Source organism: Engystomops pustulosus, chromosome 3 (genome assembly GCF_040894005.1).
Source record: "Engystomops pustulosus chromosome 3, aEngPut4.maternal, whole genome shotgun sequence".
NCBI classification, from domain to species: domain Eukaryota; kingdom Metazoa; phylum Chordata; class Amphibia; order Anura; family Leptodactylidae; genus Engystomops; species Engystomops pustulosus.
In genome coordinates this window covers 16,667,180-16,693,435 of record NC_092413.1, presented here as the reverse complement: position 1 = coordinate 16,693,435, position 26,256 = coordinate 16,667,180, and the positions used below count along the sequence as shown (strand labels likewise).

Here is a 26,256-nt window from a genome sequence, read left to right as displayed (position 1 = left end):
TAAGATTTATGAGACTGTCGAAAAAGAAGGTCTCTTTGAAGTGATTCAGCCATCTTTGATTGGCCCCCGGTGGAACAAGAGTTCTTCACAGGGGCTAAACTTCATTTTTGTTCAGGTTTTTTCAGAGACTATTAACAAAAATAAAAAGGTTTCTCTCCACCAAAACCAAAATTTTTATACCTTCTCAAACAAAAAGAGAGTCCTGAAACTTAACGTAATTGACAATATCGGGTGTGAAAGATTTGCCATCAAAGGAAGAATCTGAAGCTCTCGGGCCTCATCGCAAAGTCTAGGATAGGACCAGGGCCGGCGTTAGGGGGGCGGCAAACTGGGCTCTTGCCTTGGGCCCCTTGTCTTAAGAGGGCCCCCAGAATATGGACTTTTGTGGCCAGAGGATCTATTGCTCTATTAACACCCCTTGTATCTATCATCTATCCGTCTAGTTATCCATCTCCTATCTATTATCTATCCATCTACCAATCATTCTTTTAGCTCTCTTCTACTGTATCCATCTGTCATATCTATCTCCTTTCATCTATATCACTATCAATATATAATCTATAAATCTTTATCATCTTTCATAAGTATCTTCTATCATCCATCTATCTCCTATAAGATTCTCCTACAGCCCCATATTACAGATACTTACCTACTACTGTGTGTAACTGCAAAGTGTTATTATTGGGCAGGGCTAATTATTTTGTGGGCACCACTTTTAGTTTTGAACAGGGCCCCACTTTTTCTAAAACCGGCCCTGGACAGGACCTGGACAACCTGAGCCTATAACATAAAAACATAGGGATTGGTAGGTTCCTCAGGCACTTGTGACCTCTTTACAATTTGCGTGGTAACAACCGTTTTAGGCACGTGAATGTCAGACATATTGGTCGGGACTTAAGAGTTCTCCTTACGGAGACTGCCAATTAAGGCCACCGTGTAGGTGTGTGGAGTCTTATAGCCATGGATGCTCCACTATGGGGATTCTGGGAAAATATGCTAAGTTTTCCAGGATGGGATGAGGAAAACCACACCCACATCATTCTCTTTCGTAGAATTATACCAATAGATAGTTTTTGGGGCATATTTGACCTGAGAACTTGTTTCTATCTACTTGTACTGTACCCAAAACAAACCCTGGTGACGGAAAATGAAATCTGATCTAAGCACATGGAGTGCCCAATACATTAGTCATCTCCAAGTTGAGTCGTTGAGTCAGTTGTGTTGACAAGGTTTTCCAGGCTAAACCCTCTGATGGCTACTATGAAGACAACGGTGGGGTGGGATGGAATTGTTAAGGCTCCCTGGAGGTTGGCAGGTGATCATCGGCCTCATTGGCGACTCGTGCTGAGACACCACTGCCGATACATCATCCTTCTTGAACATCGACCACAGTAGTATCGAGAGCCTTACCACTTATGGTCCAGCTATTACTTTTTTATTACTTTTACATTTCTAGTCACCACTAAATTGCCTAAAAAACCCTTGGACACCCTGGAAAAAAAACTAACATGGCACCACATTGCCTTCGTATCGAGAGCCTTACCACTTATGGTCCAGCTAAGACCAGAAACAGAGGGAACAGGGGCCTTGGCACGGGAACAGAGCAATGGTGGTGGACAAGGCAGACTTTTTATTAATTTTACATTTCCAGTGACCACTAAATTGCCTAAAAAAAACCCTTGGACACCCTGGAAAAAAAACTGTAACAAGGCACCACATTGCCAAATGTAGAGAGGACATTCGATTGGCAAGAAATGTCAACTGTATGGCTTGGTTGAAGGATTAGCCACCACACAGGAGCATAAACCACTCTATGTAAATGAAGCCACATGGGCAATAACCAGTTCCTAAACCAATCACGGCCCTATAAAAATCTCCAGATATTTTTCCTGCAGAAAAAATTAATAAAATAAGAAACTAATATTCAGTTTCCTTCTTCGAATGTAGCAATTAGACCTCTCTACTTGGAGACGGAAGTTTATGGTTCTCGAGATGGCAACTGCAACCACCACAAATTTTACCAAATTTGGCTCCACAATTTTGTGGCTTAGACACCCATCAGCCTATAGAAATATTAGGCTATATTTCCAAAATGGTGTAGAAGAACTAAGACACCCAAGAGGCCATGAGGCAGAGGATCCTTTTAGTGATCCCCCACCCGAAAAAACATTGGCTATACATTGGCATGAATATTAAACACCTTGTGCTTTAGGTTTTGTTGCAGGTGTCCACATTGGTTTACCCAAACCTCCTTGGTGGATCTCTCCTAACAAAGTTGCCGACTTCCGAGATTGTCCCTCAAGCACTGCTAATATAAAATGTGGTTTTCTTGGGGGAAACTCCTCTAAATCAGAACACAGAGGGGTTTTTTTTTACCTTTTTTTATAGTTAGACTCTGAGGATCTCTACACAAGTCCACCACAGTGCGATCTACGATAAGGTAGGTCCCGAGTGATGTCCACCTGAACATGGTTTGTCCTGACAGGCTGGTGAGATGGGGAAGCACCATAAAAACCTAAATATCTAAAATGATCTCATTTTCTTATTCCCATGTCTTTTCATACGTTCGTCTAGCCATCGGGGTTTCCAAATGCCTTCTCACAAATCTTACAGGATGCCATCTGGTCGGAGCATTCATACATTCTTCTTAAAGACTTTGGGATTTTGTGGTCGTACTAATTCCAGACTAAACTCCTGTGTAGTGCTTGGCAACATCTGAATGCCCCAGACAAATGCCAACTCAGAGTCCTGATTCACTTAGATTTAGAGGATATAAAAGATTGGCTCTTCACCAGTGTTAAGTGTGCCACCTAAAGCTGTCCACAAAGGATTTTTTTTTTACCAAAGGTTTTGTAGGTTTTTTTAAAATTATTATTATATATGTAAAGCCCCCCCCCCCCCAATAGGGGGATTTAGTTGCTATGGTTTGATGTTTTTCATATTAGGCAATGATTAAGTTTTATCTGAGTCTCCATTACTGTCAACTTAAAACTCCATGGTCCCCCCCCCACCCAGGGTCCCACAGGCCAGTGGCCGACCCTCCCCCGGGGTCCCACAGGCCAGTGGCCGACCCTCCCCCGGGGTCCCACAGGCCAGTGGCCGACCCTCCCCCGGGGTCCCACAGGCCAGTGGCCGACCCTCCCCCGGGGTCCCACAGGCCAGTGGCCGACCCTCCCCCGGGGTCCCACAGGCCAGTGGCCGACCCTCCCCCGGGGTCCCACAGGCCAGTGGCCGACCCTCCCCCGGGGTCCCACAGGCCAGTGGCCGACCCTCCCCCGGGGTCCCACAGGCCAGTGGCCGACCCTCCCCCGGGGTCCCACAGGCCAGTGGCCGACCCTCCCCCGGGGTCCCACAGGCCAGTGGCCGACCCTCCCCTGGGGTCCCACAGGCCAGTGGCCGACCCTCCCATAGGGTCCCACAAGCCAGTGGCCGATCTAACCCCCCCGCTCCAGGGTCCCACAAGCCAGTGGCCGATCTAACCCCCCCGCTCCAGGGTCTCACAAGCCAGTCGCCTGGAGAGAGGTGAATCTGCCTGATATTTAATAGGGCTCCCTTTCTGAAACAAGTCTTTAATGCTGGATAAGAAAAACATTCGGAAACCTCCTCCCGAGAATTCTTTCTAGAGACATACACTGTGGAAAGCCTTCAGTGGGTTGCATTGGCTCTGATGGCATGACTGGACTACATAGAAGTGTTTGAAGAACAAGGACATATTATAAAAACTCACTACACTTTCATAAATGTGATGGGTCCTTCAGCAGTGCGGCATGGAGGCCCACTTGAATTTGATCATTTGGGTATCCAAAAAGTTTGATGAAATTTAAAGGGGTTGTCCAGGATTAGAACAACATTAATGCTTTCTTACAAACGGCATCACACATGCCCGTTGTTTGTGGATCCAGTAGGTCAAGTGCTGGCCTGTTTTTGATTGGATGAAACCAAAGTTTTTTCCAATCTTGAAGAATCTCTTTAAATTGATCTTATGAAGTAATATAGCCTACATTTAGAGGTACAATTATAGTTTTTAGGATCCATACTGAACTCAAAAACCGAGGTTCCCTCAAAAGTTTTTAAAGCCCCAATACTAACCCTTTAGCTCCCAGGAATTTTCTAGTCAACAGACAATTTGACATTCTCGAACAACCTTTAACTTACAGTTGTCACCAGACTCCATTTCCCAGCATGCCCTGTAAGGATACCCGGTATAGCCAGGACAACGGCAGTGCCGATCCTTGATCTTCCAGGTGAAACATCTGTTACTCTGAAGAGCAACTAAAGTCCTCGGTGAGCATTTCACACAGGATTTAGATGGATTTATGTCGGAAGAATAGAGTCTTTCATGACTCCGATGAAAGCCAAGATTCTACCTTTGCGCTTGCTCATAATTAGTTCGAAAAGATTACTCCTCCACTCAGTTATGCCAGGCATGCAAATATTTCCAACCACAAAACCACGAAAAAAAACCCCAGTTTTTTAAAAATTATATTGTATTGGAAATTAAAAAGTAGAATTTATCTGGACCTTCTACAAGTCTCAATTTTTGTAACCGAAATATTGAAAATTTGGCCCAGTTTTTTGTTCATTTCTATGGTCAGTGGATGTGAGGAAGTCCTTGGCTCCATGATCTACGACATACTACTCGGCCCAAGACGACATCTACGCAGCCATGAATTATAAGAGGTCCAAACCAGCAGATTCAGAACTGCTCGTTATATGGGGCCCCTGATCTCACGCACATTACTCAGCCCAAGACATCTTCTACTCATCACAGTAGTAGGCATTATAGGACAGCCAAGAGGTCCATATGCAACATATCCAGAAATGGTGGTTGTATGGTGGAAATCATGGCAACTTTCCATGTGGTTCTGTTTATAGAAGAAAGTTGCCATGTGGTGGGACAAGCCTTTATGTAGATTTGAAGTTTATGGACATGGTGAAAGGTTCTCTTTGAGTAGGATGGCCAAGAGGTCCATAAACAAAAGCATCAGAAGACATCTTCTACTAAGCACAGACATGGGCATTGTAGGACAGCCAAACGGTCCAATGGTGCAATAATTCATTGGGAAGGATAGTCTAGTATCAGGAATTCATGGCAACTTTATTCTATAAACAGAACCACGTGGTATGGTATAAGCTGATGAGGTGGGACAAGCCGTTTAAGTAGACTTGAAGTTTATGGATGTGATGAAAAGTTCTCTATAAGGAGTAGGATGGCCAAGAGGTCCACAACTGGTCGTTGCATGGTGCCCCTTATCTACCACACATTACTTAGCCCAAGACATCAGCGTTGTAGAACAGCCAAGAGGTCCAAAGTCAGCAGATTCAGAACTCGTTGTTGTATGGTGCAAGATTTCATTGGGTTGGATAGTCTAGCATCAGAAAATAATGCCAGCTTTCTTCTGCGAACAGAACCACACGGTATGGAACAAGCTGGTGTGGTGGGACAAGTCCTTCAAGGAGTTGATGGAGGTGGTAAAAGATTCCTTTTAAGGAGTCTGGAAAAGCTGGGTGACAGCACCCCAGAAGGAGGAAGATGGCTATTTAGCATTGGGAGATGTTTACCATGCAGGGACAAGCAGGAGCGTTTGCGAACAAAGGAGACGCTACAAGATGTCTTCATGTGAAATGTGACACGCCATTGTTTAACAGCTGAGTAGTTTGGAAAAGTAGGAATGTCATCCAATTACCATCCAGGAAATGGAGTCTAGTCATAAATCTGAGGCGAGCCGAGAGGCGTCCTCTTATCTCCACCCTGCACGTGCTGGACACAACAATGACACATAGATGAGCGACAGTGTGCGCCTTTAAGATTAAAAGGGCATTCCGCTATCAGAAAATAAAGAGATTGTTACATTTATTCCAATTCACTAAATTTACAATTCACTTTCCGCATCAATTCAGTTTTCAAGATCTCTGCGACGTTCCGTCAATTGTTTGATTATCAAAGATCTAAATCTCTCCTGGTCATGTGACAACGAGACAGGTGTGGGCTCAGATAACGATAATGTAATTAGCCGCCTACCGGTCACGTGACCAGGACAGATCCTGCCGCTTGTGGCTAGAGCTCTCCTTGCCTATAGGCAGTGCGTACAACATTTTTAAATATATTTTTTTTTAATTAAGAGTATTTTTAGGGGTTTTCAAAAAGTATACATAAAGTCTAATGGAAAATTTTTAGAACTTCTTAAAAAAAAAAAAAAAAAAGTAACATGAAATTTCTCGGAAAAGCCTTGATTCAGCGCCGTACTATTATGTTACACTGTGAAGGTACTAAGACCGCACCATCAATTAGCACTGGCCCAAAATATATAATATTTTAATCCGAAAAAAATTCTTTTAAATTGATCTACAAGGTGCTAGGAGATGGACCTCCACCTATTATCCACTATTTATGGCTTACACTAGACTAAGACTTAAATGCATAACTCCCATCCATCCCAGACTTGGCCTAAGAGTCTGAAATTTTCGGGTCTGTCCCACAGTCCCAGGAGGAGGGAGGTCCTGAGCAGAGATGAGCGGGGTTCTTGTGCACCCTGCGCGTCCCGGCCATATTGCCGGATTAGCAGCCAATCCGGCAAATTGACACCCCTAACGACTAGCCATAGCTGTGATTGGTCAGTGGGAAACTGGCCAATCATAGCCATGGCTAGTAGCATCAATTTGCAGGATTGGCTGCAAAGCCGGCAATATGCTCAGGTTGTGCAGGACCTACCTGAACCCGTAATTCAGGTCCGCTCATCTCTAGTCCTGAGAATCAATTTGGATCATCTAACAGAAAGGAAGGCATCATGAACTCAAGGCTACAAAAAATGTGGCCATGATAGAGTGGGGTGCTACACAAAAGAGGTGGGAGTCTAGAGAAAAGGAGCGCATTCTAAGTGTAGGGGCTACAGAAAAGGGCTGATAATACATCAAGGGGCCCCCTAGGGCCCGGGCAGTGGTGGCAGATCTATGGCCACTCAGAGCCTTTTCTGTGGGCACCCAGGCCATCAGCCCAGAGTTCACCAGACAGGACCTCCGCCTGCAGTCCCAGGCAGCCCAGGATGTGCAGCGCTCAGTGATATTTTAAAGAGACTCATCCTTGGATGCAAGAGTAGTCAGCAGGTGTGAGTAGAGTTGCATACTCATTGGAGCTTCTGCTCCAGGCCCCCTGATTCTTCCTGCTCAGGGTACCCTGCCGGGAAGCTACATTGTTAATCTAGATGTCTCCTACTTCCATCTACTGTATTGGTGTCCACTGGACACCGATACGAACCAAAGCTGTGACAGAGTAGGGAGCAATAAGTTACTGGGTTAGAAGGTGGCTTTAAAGTGGGGCTTGTAAATCAAAAATTTTCATCTGATCGGACCCCAAATTTTGTCCTTCTTTGGCCATCATAAAAGTTGGGAGGCTGTCAAAACTAGAAATTTACAAAAAACGAATTATAATTCCAAAAATACCTCCAAAAAAATGCAACAATTTTACAAAATGAAAGATCGCTGAAAAGAGAGGATCTACCGCCCCGCCATGGTTCCTGTGAGCCTCAGCGGGGGTCTTTAAGAAGAAATTTAAGCCCTTTAATCTAAAGCTGTTCCTTCCACCTACAAATTAAACATCACATTCCCATGCTGAGAGCGGGGGCTCCCGGTCGCTACATTTCTCATATTTTCCAGTGTGAAAAGCCACTCGGGATCCCTGGTGGAGGAGCGCACATGCGGGATAGTGACCTGGAACAATAAGGAGGTCAGCGACTATGGACCAGGCACAGGAAGCGGAGCATGATATTGAAATGCCTCACTGAGGCTCCAAACGTGTGAATTTCAGAATCCGGAGAAGATAAGCACCTGCTGATCTCTAAACTATGTCCCCGGGTTCCCACTCTGCACATTTTTTCCATCTATCGATCATGGGAATATTCTCTCCTCCAAAACATTACAGTGAAACAAATAACAAAGAGATAAGAACATCACCGAGACGACGCAAACAAAACTCAAAATTTTTTCCTTTCACAAATTTATACAATTTTTTTTTTTTATTTTAAAAAACGAGAATAGGGGACAACATCTTTACACTCAACTGACTTTCCGAAAACGTTTGGTTTCTTTACGGCTTTTCGAGCACAGCACTACACAGTGTATAGTGGCCATGTTGGGTGTTGCAGCTTAGCCCCGTTCATTTGAATAGGAATGAAGTAGAGAGTAACCAGGTGACTGATGAATGGGATGTCAAAGGCTTGTGAAGAGGGGGTAGGAATCACTGAAGAATTGGTGCCACCTTAATGTTGGTTGGGTCTAATTTGACAGCCCAAACCGGCCTACACTCAACTAAACTCACATCAGCCAGGCTTGGGGGACACATGGACCCAGTTTTCCAGACCTAATTCGGTTGCATGAAATTGTCCTTTCACTTCCAATTTCATGCATGGACCACTGGTACCAAGTCATCATATGGACTCGTGACGCTCAGCAATCCCACCAACCAATTGTCTGACTGGGCCATGACGATCAGTAGAAGAGCAGTGGTCTAGTTATCAGCAAGCACACTGCCATACTTTCTGTAGTGGATGTGCCTGGTACTACATGTAGCTTGTGTCCAATTACTTATATGGAATAAGGATGTATTAAGATGCACTTAAGATGTCAATCTGTGGAATAGCTGAGCTCAGGCGCTGGTCACAGCAGGGACAGCAGAGAGCTTCAAGAAGAGTCTAGATGCTTTTTTACACATAAAGAACATTGATGGTTATGTTATATAGAATTGTTTCCCCTAAATCCCTTCCTCATCCGATCCCTTCCCTTCCTTGGTTGAGCTTGATGGACAAGTGTCTTTTTTCAACCGTATAAAATATGATACTTCCATGCTCAACCACTAGAAAATGGAAAGAGCTGTGGAGCCACATAGACATGATAGTGTTGACCCAACTTAAGGGTAGGCCATCAATATTAAAGAAGACCTATTACCACTCCCTCTCGTTGTCATTCCACTCGTTTGGGCACATATTACATTTTTTTAGTTTTCACCATTCCCAAACAAATTGTTAGTTTCTGCACCCAAAATGTTAACTAAGGTCTCCACTGTCAGGGGGGATGGGTAGACCCACGCTTCCTGCTCCAGCCCAGGACTGTCCACCTGACTGTAGGGATGTATTGACAGCCCCAATTGTGTAAGAACAGCAAGAGCGAAAGGAAAAATTCCAAATACTTGAGAATCGGTAGAGTAACCACCTATTAGACAATAGAAAGAGTTGGAGTAATTGGAGGTACGGAAAGGTCCCAGAGGCACCACCCCCTTTAGGATAGACACACCTATCTGGGTGGAGCCACATAAAGGGTAGTAAAAATTAAGGGGTTTTCGAATAGTGATGATCTGCGCCATGACCTCATGGTCGTACCAAAAAGCAGAGCACGATGAGGGATGAAGAAGAAGTGGTTCGGGGAGGTGGCTATCCATCTTAATCCAAGGTTAATCTCACTCAATCAAGGATGGTCTTCCGTTCTTCTCAAGTTTCCCCTTCGAGGAAAATAGAAGGGTTGCTGCGCTATTTTTAATAACAGAAGGAGGAATAGAACCTGCTGAATCAAGTGTGAACTTAGCCTTAAAGGTGGCAAGAGGATGCAAAATGACCACAACAATAACACTTGAGGTATAAGCCAACAATTGCAACTTCTTTCAAGACTTGGACACTTGAAAAAATTTAGAGGCCCCTAGGATTTTTTTACTCCTCTATGTCTGACTTGATTGACAGGTCCCTCACTAGAAGGACTGAGGGTCACTGATGACCATAATCCTCTCTAATGACCCAAAAACTTTGATGGCAACTTCACTCACATCCACCTTAGGGCCCAAACATTTTGCTTACACAACATCCCAGAAGTTTCCCCCTGTTTCATGGATGATTGTACTAGGATGTAACAGACAAGTGAGAGAATTTTTGTTGTACACAAGTTCCCAGACTTCAGAGTTTTCTCCCACAGTTGATAGATCTCACAAGCTACGATCAACCCCTCAGGGTCTGCAAAAAGAAAACAGGCCGAGCCTTTATAAAGTTACAACTTCCACACCATAAAAAAACTGCAATGCCCCAAAAAGGAGGCATTCTAAAAAAATTTTTTAGAAGAAGTTTTTTTTTTTTTTGGAAGGACATTCATTCGTTACTCTTGTAGGTTTAGTGTTGGCCTTAACAATGCATTCCATGCGCTCCGGGGCTGATGCACTCTGACAAATAGTGGCCTTTAGCTGACGACCATAAAGGAACGGGGTCATAGAGCATTTAGTGCCAGAGCCGCAGGAACGTAAGATACCTCCACAAAAAAAAAAAAAAAATTCCACCTCTTTCTTTTCTTTGTGTGACCCTATTCATCACGTCCTATTGTTAGCCTCGAAGGGCAAAGTAGTTGGTGCCCTAAATTGTAGCCTCAGCCTTGTGCTCGGTGTAGTCATTGTGGACATTAATAAAACCTGCATTTAAACAGATGTTCGATGACTTTTTCTTTTTGCCTTTTTTTTTTTCCCCCTCTCTTTTAAATACACAAACACACTTAATGTGTGTTTGTTTTAAAGCCGGGATTATCCGAGCCGCTGCTATCCTACTGCAATCCTCTGTAGGCTTTGGCAGCTGCAAATCTAAACAGTCGCCCCTGGATAAAACTAGATTGTTGCCATAAAACAACAAAAAATAGATAACAAATTATTAGCATAATAATCAAAAAAATAAATAAAAGTACAAGTATTGAATTATTATATATAAAAGAACCTCCGATGGGCCCAGGATCCTAAGAGTCTAGTAGAAGACTTCCTTGGTTGAACTTGATGGATGTGTCTTTTTTCAACCGTATAAACCAGAGGTGGCGAACCTATGGCACGGGTGCCAGAGGTGGCACTCAGAGCCCTCACTCTGGGCACCCAGGCCAACACCAAAGACGATGCAAGGGATTCCCAGACAGCCCAGGACTTGTTGCACTCAGTGCTTTCTTAAAGTGACAGTCCTGCCTGAGACTACAAAAGGAATGGGAAGGTGAGGGCAGATCTGGATTATCATTGTAGCACCGGCTCCAGGTCCGAAAATTCTTCCTATTTGGGGGAACCTAAATTTACCACTCCTTCTTTGTATCGTATTGGTGTTCTCAGGATACTGATACGATTGAATGCTATGACAGAGAAGGGAGCAAGAAGTTACTGCTTAAATTGTCATGTTGGCACTTTGCGATAAATAAGTGGGTTTTGCTTGTAGTTTGGGCACTTGGTGCCGAAAAGGTTCGCCATCACTGGTATAAACTATGAAGACAACCCCATTTGGAGGCTATTTTGGGGCAAATCATGGGTTTTTATGGGATGAACGACCATCAGATCTTACCGATCATAAAATATGTGTGTACAATGATAACATTCTGGCTAAAAATTGGCATATACAAGGAAGGCAAGTCTTCAGAACTACCACTTTTGGTGGGCTCGGAATATCCTGGTGCCACATCGGAAACACATAGGGTGACATCTGAGGAATACAGAAACCATAAAATGTTTCATAAGAAATTAGAACGTTCAGAACCTTACAAAAATCACTGGACATACACACTTTGTTCCGACCCAATTGGAAGACCTTAAAGGGGGTGCGTCAGTTTATAGATCTCGATAGGGTAGGTCATTAAAGTGGGATCAGTGGGGGGTCTGACATTCAGAAAACGGAACCTGAAGAACATCTCCGTTCTCTATGTAGTGTCAGAAGTGGGTAACTGCAGTTCAGATCCCATTAAAGCGGGAGACAGTTAATCAGTGGTAGTCCCAAATGTCGAACCCAAATGTCCGACTGGCCCACCAGAGGATCCAAGCTCTAAACTAACACTAGATCCCATAGATAGACAACCTAATATGGAGGATTGTAGAGTCTATTTCTTTCGGGAATGACGGATGGTCCCAAGAATAATTTTATCTGGAGTGCCCAAGGACACTGGTCAGACACCCACCAATGAGCTGGAAAACCCCTTAAACACGACAAGACATTGATAGGTTGAGTGATCCCATCCTTCTTTGGAAAAGGTGCGACCATTCCAAAGGACTCAACACACAAGACCCACAGTATACAGATACAAGGTCACCCCGTCCCCCAGACCCATGAGCGTTGACCACTTACCTCCCGTCATTTGTCCACACCCATGACCCAGACCTATGGCTAAAGGGGAACCAAGATCTGTATCCTTCAGCAAGTCCCATTCAATCCATCTAAAGGCTCCACAAACTTCGCCCTCAGGGTGTGGACAAATGTCGGGAGGCAAGTGGTCAACGCTCATAAAAATTGGCATTTGCCACCTAACTTGTCCTTTTTTTCGAAGCTGGAAGTTCTCACTGAAAGAAAAAAGGACTTTTTTGGATTTTTTTCCACCCATGCGCCCCTATTTTGCTAGTGATTGCACTTTCTTCCTTCTCCATTTCTGAATACGAGGGCTGGATTCCATCCAAAAAAGCCCCCCCCCCCTCCCGTGCTGCACCTTTCTCCATCTTATCTGTGTCTACCAGTGTTTTCCATGACCTGCAGCTATCACGTTACCTTATCACTTCCTCCCACTCACTTCCCTTTTCCGAGACTTCTCCCGTGCTGCACCTAATTTATAGAATGTGTCCTCTTGGGCAATCACACTGATAACTACTATTGGGCCGGTCGCCCTCTTGTCTCCATAGAAATAACATATTGGACTAACGTAAAGTTGGGCAGTACCCGTTTACAGACCTCGTCCTGTCATAAAATAACGACATAATACGTCTTTCGACACTTTTTCACTAAAGAAATCAATAAGCCCCAATTCCCTCGTCCTTTATATTTGCACTTTAGCATCTGTCTCGCACGCAAGTTACATGGGTTCAGTGCTGGAAGCTAAAAGACATTGGGGCTCATTTACTAAGGGTCCGAACGGCGCACTTTCGTCGGGTTTCCTGAATATTTCCGTTTTGCGCCGAATTGCCCCGGGATTTTGGTGCACGCCACCGGCTTGCATGCAACAGAAATCGGGGGGCGTGGCCATTGGACAACCCGACGGATTCGGAAAAACCGTGGAATTTTAAAAACGTTTTGTGTCGCAAAATCAAGCGCTCACATGCACCAGGAAGAAGAAGGTGAACTCCGGCGGACCTCGGCGCAGCAGCGACACAGGAAGGAACTCGGACGCACGATCTTAGCGAATCGCGCCGGGACCTGGTATGTAAATCTGCCCCATAATCCCAGAACATTCTGTGGTCCCTATGACAACACTTCTTGTCTATGCTCACTTCTTGTTCAGACCCGTCATAGAAACAGATGGTAATTCGTCTCCAAGTCTTCATGTCAGACACACGGCGAAACAAACAACTAGAAAACATGGGGTCCGTGCCCACGGTCAGATTTGTACATAAGACCCCCGTGCTGCCAAGGCCGCCCCATATACAGAGGAACACAATTCTTGACAGTAATTAGGTAAACATTGGTTTCCCTATATGAACCCATACAATGTCCTTTTCTCACTCAGGACAGTAAGAGTTGTCATAGGGTCACAGAATCAGAAGCCTAATTACTTCACTTCTGTCAAAGATAGCTCCACCAGGGTTGGTCACCCAGCTTCCCGGGTTCCTGAGTGGCAAATCTAACAAGTATCTCTGCGATTAGTGAGTAAGGGGAGGATGTGTCACTGAAATCCTAGGAAAAAAGTGTCATAACCAACACATCTAGGGAAAAAAAATGCAGCAGGTGGAATCAGGAGGTCAGAGGTCAGGTCAGGAATGTGACCCCTGGGGTTAAGTAGAATAGGACTTCGAGAGATCTTCTTCCACGTGTGGAGAAGTCACCAGCAATGTGTATGCGACATGGCGGCAAGACGGAAGCAAATCATATATTTATAGGTTATAATATTGTCCTGGCTGTAGGGTCTGACTACACACAGGGGAGATTTGTGGTCTGTAACCACGGAGACACCCAGCATTCATAACTAATACAGACATCATTACAGATACAGGCATCAGTCACACACAAATCTGTCGGCTCTAAGGCCAACTATTGGATTAGTAAATATATCTCGGTATAACAAGGAATAATTGTCAACTATCTGGAGTCTGGGAAAGTTGGGTAACCACTTATACAGTCATCTTTATAGGTACAGTTATCACCCAGCTTTCCGAAATGACAAATCTGTCTTTAAAGGTGTGCATACTGTTTTAGGAAATATATTGCTGTATACCAAGGCACAATTGGTAGTATGGGAAAGCTGGGTGACCACTAATACAGTCATCACCCAACTTTCCGAAATAACAAATCCGTCTTAAAAGTGTGCACACTGGATAAGCAAATATTTTGCTGTATACCAAGGCACAATTGGTAGTGTGGAAAAGCTGGGTGACTGTCAGTGAAGGCAGGGTTATAAAACCAACCAAATGCCAGGAAGGAGCCATAATAAATTATTACATGCCCTTGCTGATCCAGCCAATATGGACGCCGTTATCGCTTGCCACCCAGCTTTCCGAAATGACAAATCGGTTTTGAAAGTGTGCACACTGGATTAAGGAACAAATCACTGTATACCGAGTCACAATTGGTAGTCAGGGAAAGCTGGATGACCACTTATACAGTCATCTTCATAGGTACAGTCATCACCCAGCTTTCCGAAATGACAAATTCGTCTTAGAAGTGTGCACACTGGATTAGGAAATATATATTACTGTATACCAAGGCACAATTGGTAGTCAGGGAAAGCTGGGTGACCACTTATACAGTCATCTTCATAGGTACAGTCATCACCCAGCTTTCCGAAATGACAAATTCGTCTTAGAAGTGTGCACACTGGATTAGGAAATATATATTACTGTATACCAAGGCACAATTGGTAGTCAGGGAAAGCTGGGTGACCACTTATACAGTCATCACCCAGCTTTCCGAAATGACAAATCCATCTTAGAAGTGCCCATAATAAATTAGGCAATATATATTGCTGTATACCAAGGCACAATTGGTATTCTGGGAAAGCTGGGTGACAGTCAGTGAAGGCAGATTTATAAAAACCAACCAATCAAATGACAGGAAGGAGCCATAATAATTTATTATATGCCTTTGCTGATCCAGCCGATATGGCCGCCATTATCGCTTGTCACCCAGCTTTCCCAGAATCCTGAATGGAAAAATCTGACTTAAAGTGTGGTGATATGACAATGAGAGACCACACGGAAGACTTTTTTCCATTGAAGAAAAGCAGGAATGTTAGGAAGATGGGAAGCGTGTTGTAACCAGATGAGGAGGGGGTCTCCATGGCCAGTGCAGACATGACTGATGGATAACAAAGGACAAGGTAAAGCGGTGGCAGCGATGGGCGGGCCGCAGGCTGCCAGTGTAAACACACACGTACAGATCCAGGCAGAGCGCACATCATGGGATGCGAGGAGCAGACATGTCCCAGCAAACATCTGCAGCAGGACAAACAGCTTAACCCCTACACCGCCATCTCCGAAACACAACGCGCGGAGAGACGCCAACAACAAATGTAGCAGAGCTGAATCTATATACTAGTAAATCACAGACAGTAGCACCAAAAACTCCTGAGCCTGCGGTCACACGTGGCGTTTTGAACCCGTTTTTGGCCCGCTTTTAAGCAGTCCGTTAAAAAACGCATCCGTTTTTGACCGGTTTTAATTAAGATAATTGGTAAAACCTCTCAAAAACGGATGCGTTTTTTAACGGACTGCTTAATAACGGGCCAAAAATGGGTTCAAAACGCCACGTGTGACCGCAGCCTCATTACCCAACAAACCAAGTTCCTATTAAAAGGGAATCAAGTTTAGAAAAATAATGACTCCCCCAAGGCTAGAAATAGCGCCACACTTGTGGCGAGGTTGCGTCTGGTATTGCATCACAGAGCAATTGAAGTAAAATGGGACCGAGCTGCAATACCGTACACAACCTGTGGAATGGCGCGGCACTGTTTTTGGAAGAAAAACCCGAAAATGCTTTCCTAAATTTGAACAAACCTTGCAAAAACAGGGATGACGAGAATATATATAATTATATGTATACACAGTGTGGTCAGGATTGTAAAGTACTGATGGTACTTGCAGATGTATGTGATAAAGGGTTAAAATTCGCACCTTGCTGATCTTAAAGCACATGTGGCGTGGGGGATGTAATTGACATTCTCAATGTGAACATGCCCTCATGGATATGTATACAAGCTCTGAGTATATATATATATCACTATATGCCAAATCCGTCCCCTACCTGTCAACGAAGACCCCCAAAATCAGCGCCCAACAAGCAAGTGATCTCTCAGCAGGCGTCTAGATTCATCCACTTGTCTGATATAATCTCTATATTCCAAATTTTCAAACCGATTCCCTACCTGAACCCAAAATCCACACTTGGCGACCCAATTTTTTGGACCCAAATGCAAGTAAGCTCAACAAGGGAAAACCCCCAAATAAACGCTTGGACCTAAAGTAGACAAATCCCAATTAAGTGACCTCTCAGCCGGCTCCTAGATTCATCCCATGTCCGATATAATCTCTTTATTCCGAATTCTCAAACCGATTCCCTACCTGACCTCCAAATCCACACCTGGCGACCCAATTTTTTGGACCCAAATGCAAGTAAGCTCTGGAGAGGGTCCGCACTAGGTGAGGGTACAGACTTAGCACCTGCATTTGGATCCGAATCTATGAAATCACAATTGCCCCCCCTATTTACGTGCTGCCCTAGGCATGCGGCTACTCGTTCCAATTCAGTGTTTTTGGGGGGAGCAATCAGATCTGAGCCAAGTGTGCACTTACCTGCATGAGTCTCCTGCCCAATGCCGCTCGCTCCAATCCCTAATAAAGCACCGACAGTCACATCCAAAACAAAAGGATAATAGGAGATGATTCCGGTCACTTTCCAATGAAGTCTTCTCCAGCGGATAATAAATCCCAATTTAACCGTAGCAGATCTCCAGGATCAGGCGGATCACAGCATCAGATCTCCATCCAGGATCTGCTCTTTGGAAGCTCAAAACTTTGGCTGCAAACTCTGGAAAAGAAGGAATACAGAGGAGGAGGAGGAGGTGGAGGAGGAGGGACTTGCAGACCCTGGGCCGAGTCACAGGAGGAGGGGGGAGGAGGTGGAGGCGCTGGAGGGTGTGACCAGGACATACAATGTGCCTTGGTGTGAAGTGCACTGGATGGACACAGCTTCTTACATCACACCGCTGGAATTTCGGGAATGTGCAGCCACTGGGGATGTTACTTGCTTTCTTATTAATCAAAGGGAAGGGGGGGGATAACCGAAAGTAGACCCCCTCCCGGAGGGAAGAGGTAGAGCAAGAACCTGCTGCACCTAGAGTGGGGGGGGCGTGCAGGAAACCCGAGAAGGGGTTAAACTTCTAGACCCGACTTTCCAAAAATCAATGTTTTTGTATGACGTTTGCCGGTGATCCCCGTCGGATCAGCTCAAGTCTCTCTTCAACGAAGACTCTTTGCGAAAATTCGCAAATCGGGTGCAATTCTATTCCTGCCATTTTGTGGATTATTATCTAATATCAAATTTCTTTTAACCTTTATTGTGGGGGGGGGATTAAAAATTAATAAAAAAAATTTGGGATACTTTTGTAGGTTGCGGAATTCTACAGGCAGTTTGTACATCTTAAAGGGTTTTTCTTGGAATCTTGGAAAAACCCTTCAAGGGAGGGATAAGAAGGGAGGGATATTCTGCACCAGCTTCCGGTTCTGCACGGACGTTCCCACTTGGCGCCTTTTTAAAGATATCCAAAACGCACATTCGGGACCCATTATAGGCAGTTCTGTGACTGTCGAAATTACTGATGGCAGGGCTGCCACTAGGAAGTTTGGGGTCCTGGACTGGAAAATTTTGTGGGCCCCCACACAATGATAATCTGGCCCTGCGTGCACAGTGAGTTCCCTGCACCGGGGAAGGGAGGAGGGTTTTCCTGTGACTTGGGGCCCCTTCTCCTAGTTGGGGCACCTTGAACACAGTCACACTAAACCCCCCCTGATGGCGGCCCTGTCCAATGGTGCTGGCAAACCGATGGGTGGCAAGACTGAGATGGGTTGTATTCCATCTTCTGCTCAATTTGAATTTCAGAAAACCCCTTAAAATCCAAACCAAAAACCAAAACACCCCTCCCTATCCACAGCCTATAGATATTCTACACTGGTTTCTTAATTTGCCTCCCATTGAAAAGAAGAGGAATCCTCCAGTTGTTTACTCTTTTCAGGGAGGACCCTCAGGGTAGATTGATGCTGAGACCCCCAGAAATTGCCTACAATCTCTGACAGAATCCAGAAGCTAGTGTTCCATCCTCCTGCAGCGCCTCCGCAGGAGAAATAAAGCATTACAAGACAATAATGGTAATAAGTGAACTATTTGGTTGCATTGTATGTAGGAAGAGGGTTGGGAACAAAGTGTTTTCAGACTCTTTTTGTTTTTTGCTGCCATATTTTGAGTCAAGATGTTCGGTGATGTATTTGGGTGTATTTTTTCCTTGCAGGAGGAAATCTGTTGGGGTTTCCCTAAAGCTTCCCAGTATTTTAACAGCAGAAATAGAGCAGTTTCCCTTTGGATTACTATAAAGTTTGGTCAAAGACATTGGTCATAGAAAACAGACCTCATTAAGCCAGTGTCCTCCAGTACAGGAGCGGTTCTTAAAGGGTTTTTCCAGAGGTTGCAAAAACTTGGCTGCTTTCTTCTAACCTTGGGTAGTGTCTGGTATTGCAAAAAAGCTCCATTCATTTCTAAACAGCTGAGCTGTAATACCGGCACAAACCATGGTCAGGCGTGGCGCTGTTTTTGAATGAAAGCAGCCATGTGTTTCAACCTCCGTAAAACCCCTTTAAGTGTCCTCTACTGTGGCCTAAAAAGGGGAGTCAGAGCAGAAGGGCACATAGCAAGGAGTAAAGTAAGTGATTTACTCATCTGAGATGTGATCAAAAAGTTATCGGCCAAAAAGTTCCAACAATTTGTCTCCCCATAGACATGTGTTTCTCCATTGCTGGGTATATAGTATCTGGATTTTTTGCATTTGCATAACAGCGGCAAACACTCAGACACCTGGGGAGCGGCTGCACATCACAAATTGGCCGGGAGGTGCAGAATGTGACACTCCATTGTGCTCCTAAACCTTCAGCAGTTTATGTCCCTTTCCAGCTCATTAGCTATTAAGGCTCCAGTCATTACACTGTGTCAGGACTGTGCACCCCCAGGAAGGATCACAACCCAACAGTCACATCCCCAATTACTCTGTATGGGACTAAGTTAAGACCAGGATGGATCACAACCCAACAGTCACATCCTCAATTACTCTGTATGAGACTAAGTTATAGGAAAACCCCAAGGGAAGTCTTACCCCACCAAGACCAAGTCCAACCAACGTGGCCAGACATCAGATCTGTAGATCACATGACCTCAAGGATACGTCGTGGTCAGTGACGTGTAGAAACCAGGGTCTGAGCCCCTACGACTCCTCATTGATCTCGACTTTGTTTGTGTGATCAAAAAAAATTGTGAAAATTGCTGTTTTTTGAATATTTTTGAGCTGCGGTTTGGTTCCAATGACTTGTTGTATGTGACAATATACTCTATGATCGCCAAATCGCGTTGGACTTGCAACCCATGAAAATTGTTGTGTCTCACCCCTAGTTCTCTGGAGCCCCGCTTCACCTTTCATACTCATGAAAGGTCATCAATATTGGACATCTGGACCCTACACCAATGTTTGGGACTGTATCAATATGCCAGAACCTATACAATAGATGGTGCCAAAAGCAGAAGGCTCCACTGTACAGAGGCCGTGTTAGGGAACTGCAGTTCAACTCCTATTAATCTGAATCTATCCCATTCTTGTTGACTTAAAGGGGTTGTACCAAGTGTGATTGTAATCTCCTAACCACAGGATCATTTGATAGTGGGGGTCCAACTGCAGAGACCGAGATCCGACCACCACTATAGAGAGAACGGGGTCCCGATCTCACTAGATGATGAAGCAGGAGGTTGTGCATGAGTTGTGCCGCTCTATTCAATACAATAGGACCATAGAAATTTGCTGAGCACAGCGCTCTGGTATCTCTGGCACTCCCATTAACCGTCTAGTAGAGAGCCGAGTGTCCCCCTGGCCTATCATAGCCATAGCTAGTTGCTAGGGGTGTCAATATGCCGAATTGGTCGCCAATTAGGCAATATGTTTGGGTCAGGCGGCCGAACCCAAACATCGGGTCCACTCATCTGTAGCCTGAGTCTTGTGCTTGGAAATTTCCAACGATCCCACAATATTGAATGGAGATGCAGGACACATGCGCAACCTTTCACTTCACCCGTTAATCAAAACAAGGCTCCAGTTCTCTGTATTTCTGGAGGTCCGGTTCTCATGATTCCAGCAGTTGGACCCCCCCACACTGATCAGATTGTTATCCACTATTCTGTGGATAGGGCATAGCAATCGAGCTTGGTACAGATCCAAACTATGAATGATCCATTTACAGGACTATATATGACATCTGTTTTGGGCTGCTCCATGGGCCAGAACCAAGCTCCTATTTACTTGAATAGCCCCACCAATCACATCCAGTTCTCATTAAAGGGGTTTCCAGGCCCAATCCCTTAATAGGTCATTGATTGGTACACCATTCAGGTATATATTTAAATTCTAGCTGTCTGTATTCACCACTAGAGGGAGCTCAGGAGCTAACATGCAGACAGCACCCCCTTGTGGTGGCAAAAGGCAGATAAAATTACATCATACACCTCTATGTTTAAGCAGAAGATTTGGCGCCGTGTTGCTATCTCTACGAGATTTCGAAATGGTCATTGACTGGTGGATCTTACACCCTAGATAGTTGACCCCAAGGTGAATATTGTATGTGATAGCACCTCTAGTAAAGACTAAACTCCTAAGTTTTGGGATTTGCGATGGATGTGACACACCTTCCTAGTGCGATGTACCTAGATGACCCGACGCTGGGTTATATGTATATCTGTGCTACAGTAACGTGAGATTTTGGAGGAATTCAGGAGTATTGTTTCCATTCATGTTTATTCAAGAAAATACCCCAAATTAGTAACCGATGGGAAAGTGATATCCTGCAGCGGCAGCACCTGGTAAACACGGAGCGATTCCACCCATTGAGTCATATTCTGGATGTTGCAGGTGGAATGTTCATTACTCAATCCCCAATACACAAACAGGTCGCGGTTTACAAGAGCGGGCACGTCCCAGCGCCAACGGCCCAGGGTGAAGAAGACATTACCAAGTGGCACAACTGCCACACAATTTCAGCATCAAAACTAGAAACCAGCACGTTTTGGATCTGGATTCCTTTGGGCTCCATCATTTATGCGAATTTATCCTTTCAAAAACATTTCAAAGAATCTACGTATTAGTTCAGCGCCAAATACAATACCGGAACGTGTTCTACTTTATCTTATAGGTAAAGGGTCTGCCAACTTTGTGTTTCAATTCCTCATCATGTGAACATCTCTGCTTTCTATCAGTGAATGGAATCAGTCTTCTTTAGTAAAAACTTGTGCAGACAGCGAAGTGTTTGTTACAATGTATCTATTCTAGGCATAGCAAGGTTAGACTAAATATTTAGACTTCAGACTGATACATTTTAGAGGTATTGCGAGATTTTTAATACGGACGATCTATATCAGTGGTGGCGAACCTATGGCACTGGTGGCAGAGGCGGCACTCGGAGCCCTCTCTGTGGGCACCCAGGCCATCACCCCAGCATGAAGTTCACCAGACAGAACTCAAAGAATCTTCCTGCAGAATCTTCCTACAATGATAGATGAATTTGCCCTCCTCCTTTCAGCTGTGTTTGAGTCCTTAGGAGGCTGAACGATTGAAAGTTGTCAAAGAACAAGGAGAAATACATTACTGCTTAAATTGTTGCGCTGGCACTTAGCAATTAATAAGTGGCTTTTGGTTGAAGTTTGGGCACTCAGGCTCTGAAAGGTTTTCCATCACTGATCTATATTTAGGATAAAGTAAAGGCTAAACTCACACTACCTTTCCTTCCCTCTGTTCCTTCCCTCCGTTAAAAAAGTGTAGAATGGAGGATTAACGGAGGTTGAACATATCAATCCCATTGACATCAATGTAAATTTTAGGTCATCCATTGGGACACATTTACTTACCTGTCCTGTCGCGATCCCTGAAAGTGCATTGTCCACCCAGAATGCCCATCTGCCGCGATTCACTAAGATTGTGCGTCCGATATCCTGCATGTGTCACTTCCCCGCTCAGGTCCCCGGAGTTCACCTTCTTCTTCCTGGTGCATGTAAGAGCATTGGATGCGACACAATTTAAAAGTTAAATCCTGCGCTCAGTCCGAATCAGTCGGATCGTCCGATGGCATACCCCCCGATTTCTGTTGTAAGAAATCCGGCGCGGCTGTGCCAAAATACGATCGCCTGTGCCAGAATCCCCGGTTAAATACCTGTCCCATCCGCGCAATCCCCGAAAACGTCGGAATATCCGATGAAAATGCGGCTGCGGACCCTAAATAAGCCCCATGATGTTCCGTTAAGGCCGAGATTCGTTATCCATGCTTTTTCTTTTTTCAAATGGAGGAAAAGTACTGCCGCCTTTGTCATTTTTTCGGTCCAAAAAACGCATGGGAACATGAAGGATAACATAAAATTTACATTGATGTCAGTGGGATTTTTAACTTATACGCTCAACCTCCGTTCTTCACTTTATTAACGGATTTAAGAAACGGAGGGAATGAACGGTAGCGTGAAATGATTGAGCCATACACTATTCCATTGCATACCAAGCACAGCGCCGTTGATTGTATAGTGGCTATCCTTGGTATTGCAATGTCTACATGTGGCCCTGGCTCGCACGATGTGTATCCAAAGCAAGTTAGGGAGGGATCAATAAAATTGTATTGTACAATCTCATTTTCATTAGCAAATGAATAAGAAGAGGAAGAGAGTCGGACCCACACACGACCTGATATTGATATATTTAAGCCACGTCAAAAACATGTTAATTGCACCTTTTACTGTGATTTTATTGTGAAACTTCAGCTGTTTCAAATAGATTTGCCACGTGTGAACAGCCCCAGATTTTGTGGGATGCACGCGGCCGCCCCTGCACCTGCGCCCTCACTCATCGCTCCGCACAGATAATATATGACTGCTAGGAATGTATAGGAGGTTTCATAGCAGCCAATATTTGCTCTCCTGTAATAATCCTCATACGTCTTATCAAGTATCTGACTGTTTACAGAAAGGTAAAAGTATGTCTGGAACGCAGCAAGACCAAATGTTTTAGGTCGTGTTCTCACTTTGTTTTGGTGTGGATCATGATAGTTCTTTGGGACTAAAATGAAGGCCAGTCTTTATATGGGATGTGTATTTCAGGAACCCGTGATATATCATTTATATGGGTCCATCTATGGCGCGTCATGCAGGGGCCCCCAGTACCCCGAGCATTACTCTGTATATAGCCCCTGTGAATTGGGGAAGCCTAGTGTTTGATCCATGGGACAGCTAATTTATAGGGATGCCCCTATCCATAGGCTGATGGTCCTGTATTCGGGACCTCCACCAATCAGCTCTGTGTTGTGGGCAAATACTCACTTGAATGGAAACTGAACTGCAGTTACCCCATTTGGCCACTACGCAGAGAATGGAGCTGCTATTCTTTATTCTTTATGTATATTACATTATTCGGTGCGGGTTCCAAGTGTCAGACCCCCCTACTGTGTGGACACCCTAAACGTTTAAGCTGCATTACCCGATATAACCAGTGAACAGAGGTGGCGCTGTTAGCTTAAACAGGTTTTTCCACAAAGAAAGTGGCCCCTATACACGGGATAGGGTCTAACTTGCTGATCAGTGGAGGTCTCAGTGTTGAGACCCCCACAGATCACAAAAACAAGGGGTCTGATGGGGTTGTGGGAAAACCCCTTTAATATCTCTTGGCTCTAAAGTAGTCAGGATTAGCATACAAAAGAATCCACTAGGAACAGCTTCAGGTATGGAAAATAATCTGTGTTTTCCATATAGTATTTCTGGAACACTGGGTGGGATCGGGAGGATGCTGGAGGACCCAACACCTTAGTCAACCTCTTAATGTCAATGGTAACAGTGTAATACTTATAATGACCTGGGGGGGAGCTGTATGAAATGTAAGACTTTTTGCCAGAATCTTCCCTAGATTTACAGCAGATCTATAGGGATCGCAGTGATCACCCTCTTGTCGGGGGGAGTGGAGCAACCCTTGGCCGGACTCCTTGGAGCTAGGGTGCTGCATTGTGCTCCAGGACTGTGACATATCAGCGCAGGCCGTGCCTTATCACCATTACCTTGGATTTACATTTCAAAGCATTTTTTTGCACCTTTTCATCCAAGGAATTCCACACCTGGATACAATGGTTTGGTCCCTGCAGCCTTTCATCTAGTTTATATGTAATCAATGCATCTGGTCTATGGATGGTTAACCCATCGCCTGCCGACTGCACTTTTTTTTGGACTGTGTCAGTGTATTTTTGCAAAACAACTGATTTCTTGAATTTTTAATTTTTTTGAAATAGAAAAATAAAAAGAGTCTATGAAAAATCTGGTGCACCTCAAGGGTAAGTTTATCGGATCTCTTACTTAGCTTAGTTGTATGTTCCAAAAATGTGGTCAATTTGTTTCTCAAACTTAATTTCACACACTTTTTTTTTTACCATGCCCCACCCCTTTGGTAAAAAAAAAGTGGGTGGGATTAAGCTTGAGAAACAAATTAACCACATTTTTGGAACACACATCTAAGCTAAGTTTGAGATGGGTTGAACTTACACTAAATGTGCACCAGATTTTTCATACAGGTGACACTAGGATAAAGCCGTGTCTGGTGGCGCAGCAAGCAGCAGGTTGTGGACACAACATCTCAACTATTGTTGGTCTAAGTGACCCTATAAATCAACGGTATTACAGGATCGCCAAATTTTTGTAGTACCGTATTTTTCAGACTATAAGGCACACCATAGATAAATGCCTGCTAAAACGTCTAGGTTCATATATAAGGCGCACCTGATTATAAGGATGAATGACCAGCAGGTGGCAGACCTGTGCACAGTACAAGGCAGCTGTTGTCTGTAAGTATGGTTCATATATAAGGCGCACTGGACTATAAGGCGCACCTTTGATTTCTGAGAGAATCAAAGGATTTTTTGTGCGCTTTATAGTCAGAAAAATACGGTAGTCCCTGTAAAGGTGGCAGCTGATTCAAACAGGTCAATGGACAGCGGTGTAATGTACTGGTCAGGAGCAACTCGAGGTTAGGGCAAACCCAGTTACAGCAAAGTCAAGGATCAGGCCGAAAGGTCAGGACAAGCAGCGCAAAATCGTGCTCAAAGATTAGGTGGTATATGGATGGAAAAAAAAGTAGAATTAGATCCTTCTCAGGACATGGTAGGACCTTGATGCTCAGGCACCATCTCAGGCTAGAAGGAGTCCTTCTTCACTAGGGATGAACAGGGATTAGACAGGAAAACTACTACTCGGGTGCATGGCTTTATAATTTACTGACGAGATCTGAAACTCATTGATAAGATCTGTTGCCACCCATAGGCCTCCAGCATCTCCCAAACCTTGGAGATGCTGGAGGTCTAGGGGTGGCAATAATAGAGGGAAGGAGAATGAAAGAAGCTTCAACTGGAAGGGTTGAGACTATGGTATAGATAAGCCTCATCTACAAAGTTGCGTGGCCATTATGTGTCTGGGTTGGGCCACAGATAGTGGACACAAGGAAGGAAATACAGTTGAATGTAAGGTATGAAAAAAAAAAACCTTAGGCTTTGTACTAGAGTTGAACAATGCCTTGAAATTTCAACACTTTTCCGATACTGGAAAGCTTAGAACATTCCAGAGTTTGAGGTACTGAGGGACTACGTTATTCTAGTGATTCCAATGATGAAGTCAGACATTGTTGGTTCCTCTCGTGTTGGGTTCTCCCAACGTCATCGGAGTAATCCCATCATGTGTTGATATATGGTATTTCCACATCACAGAGGGTTTCCCCTGACACAAGGGGGTAGATTAATTGGGCAAGAAGGCACATAAATCCCCCCATCCCTGCCATTTGCCCCATTTCCTTGACCCACATGCAACTTTTGGTGTGTCAGGGAACCGGCAGGGAGTGAACCTCCGGATTTACTATAGTCACTGCTAGTCGGAGTATAAATCTCTGCCAGTTCAGACTTGGTTTTAGGTCCAAGCTGGTGAAGAGGCCGGAGCTCCAACGGGATGAATTTTAAGACTGGCCTTTACAACACCAGTCTTCTTAAAT

General features: G+C 44.5%; 1 protein-coding gene across 1 annotated transcript in view; it reads right to left on the bottom strand.

The window, feature by feature from the left end:
• Positions 1 to 17,010, bottom strand: part of PTPN14 (protein tyrosine phosphatase non-receptor type 14) — an 82,707-nt gene extending 65,697 nt beyond the window's left edge. Inside the window, exon 1 of the mRNA XM_072140133.1 lies at positions 16,751 to 17,010. The gene's annotated coding sequence lies outside the window, so the exon portion shown is untranslated. The remainder of the gene's footprint in view (positions 1 to 16,750) is intronic.
• Between the last annotated feature and the right edge of the window lie 9,246 nt (positions 17,011 to 26,256).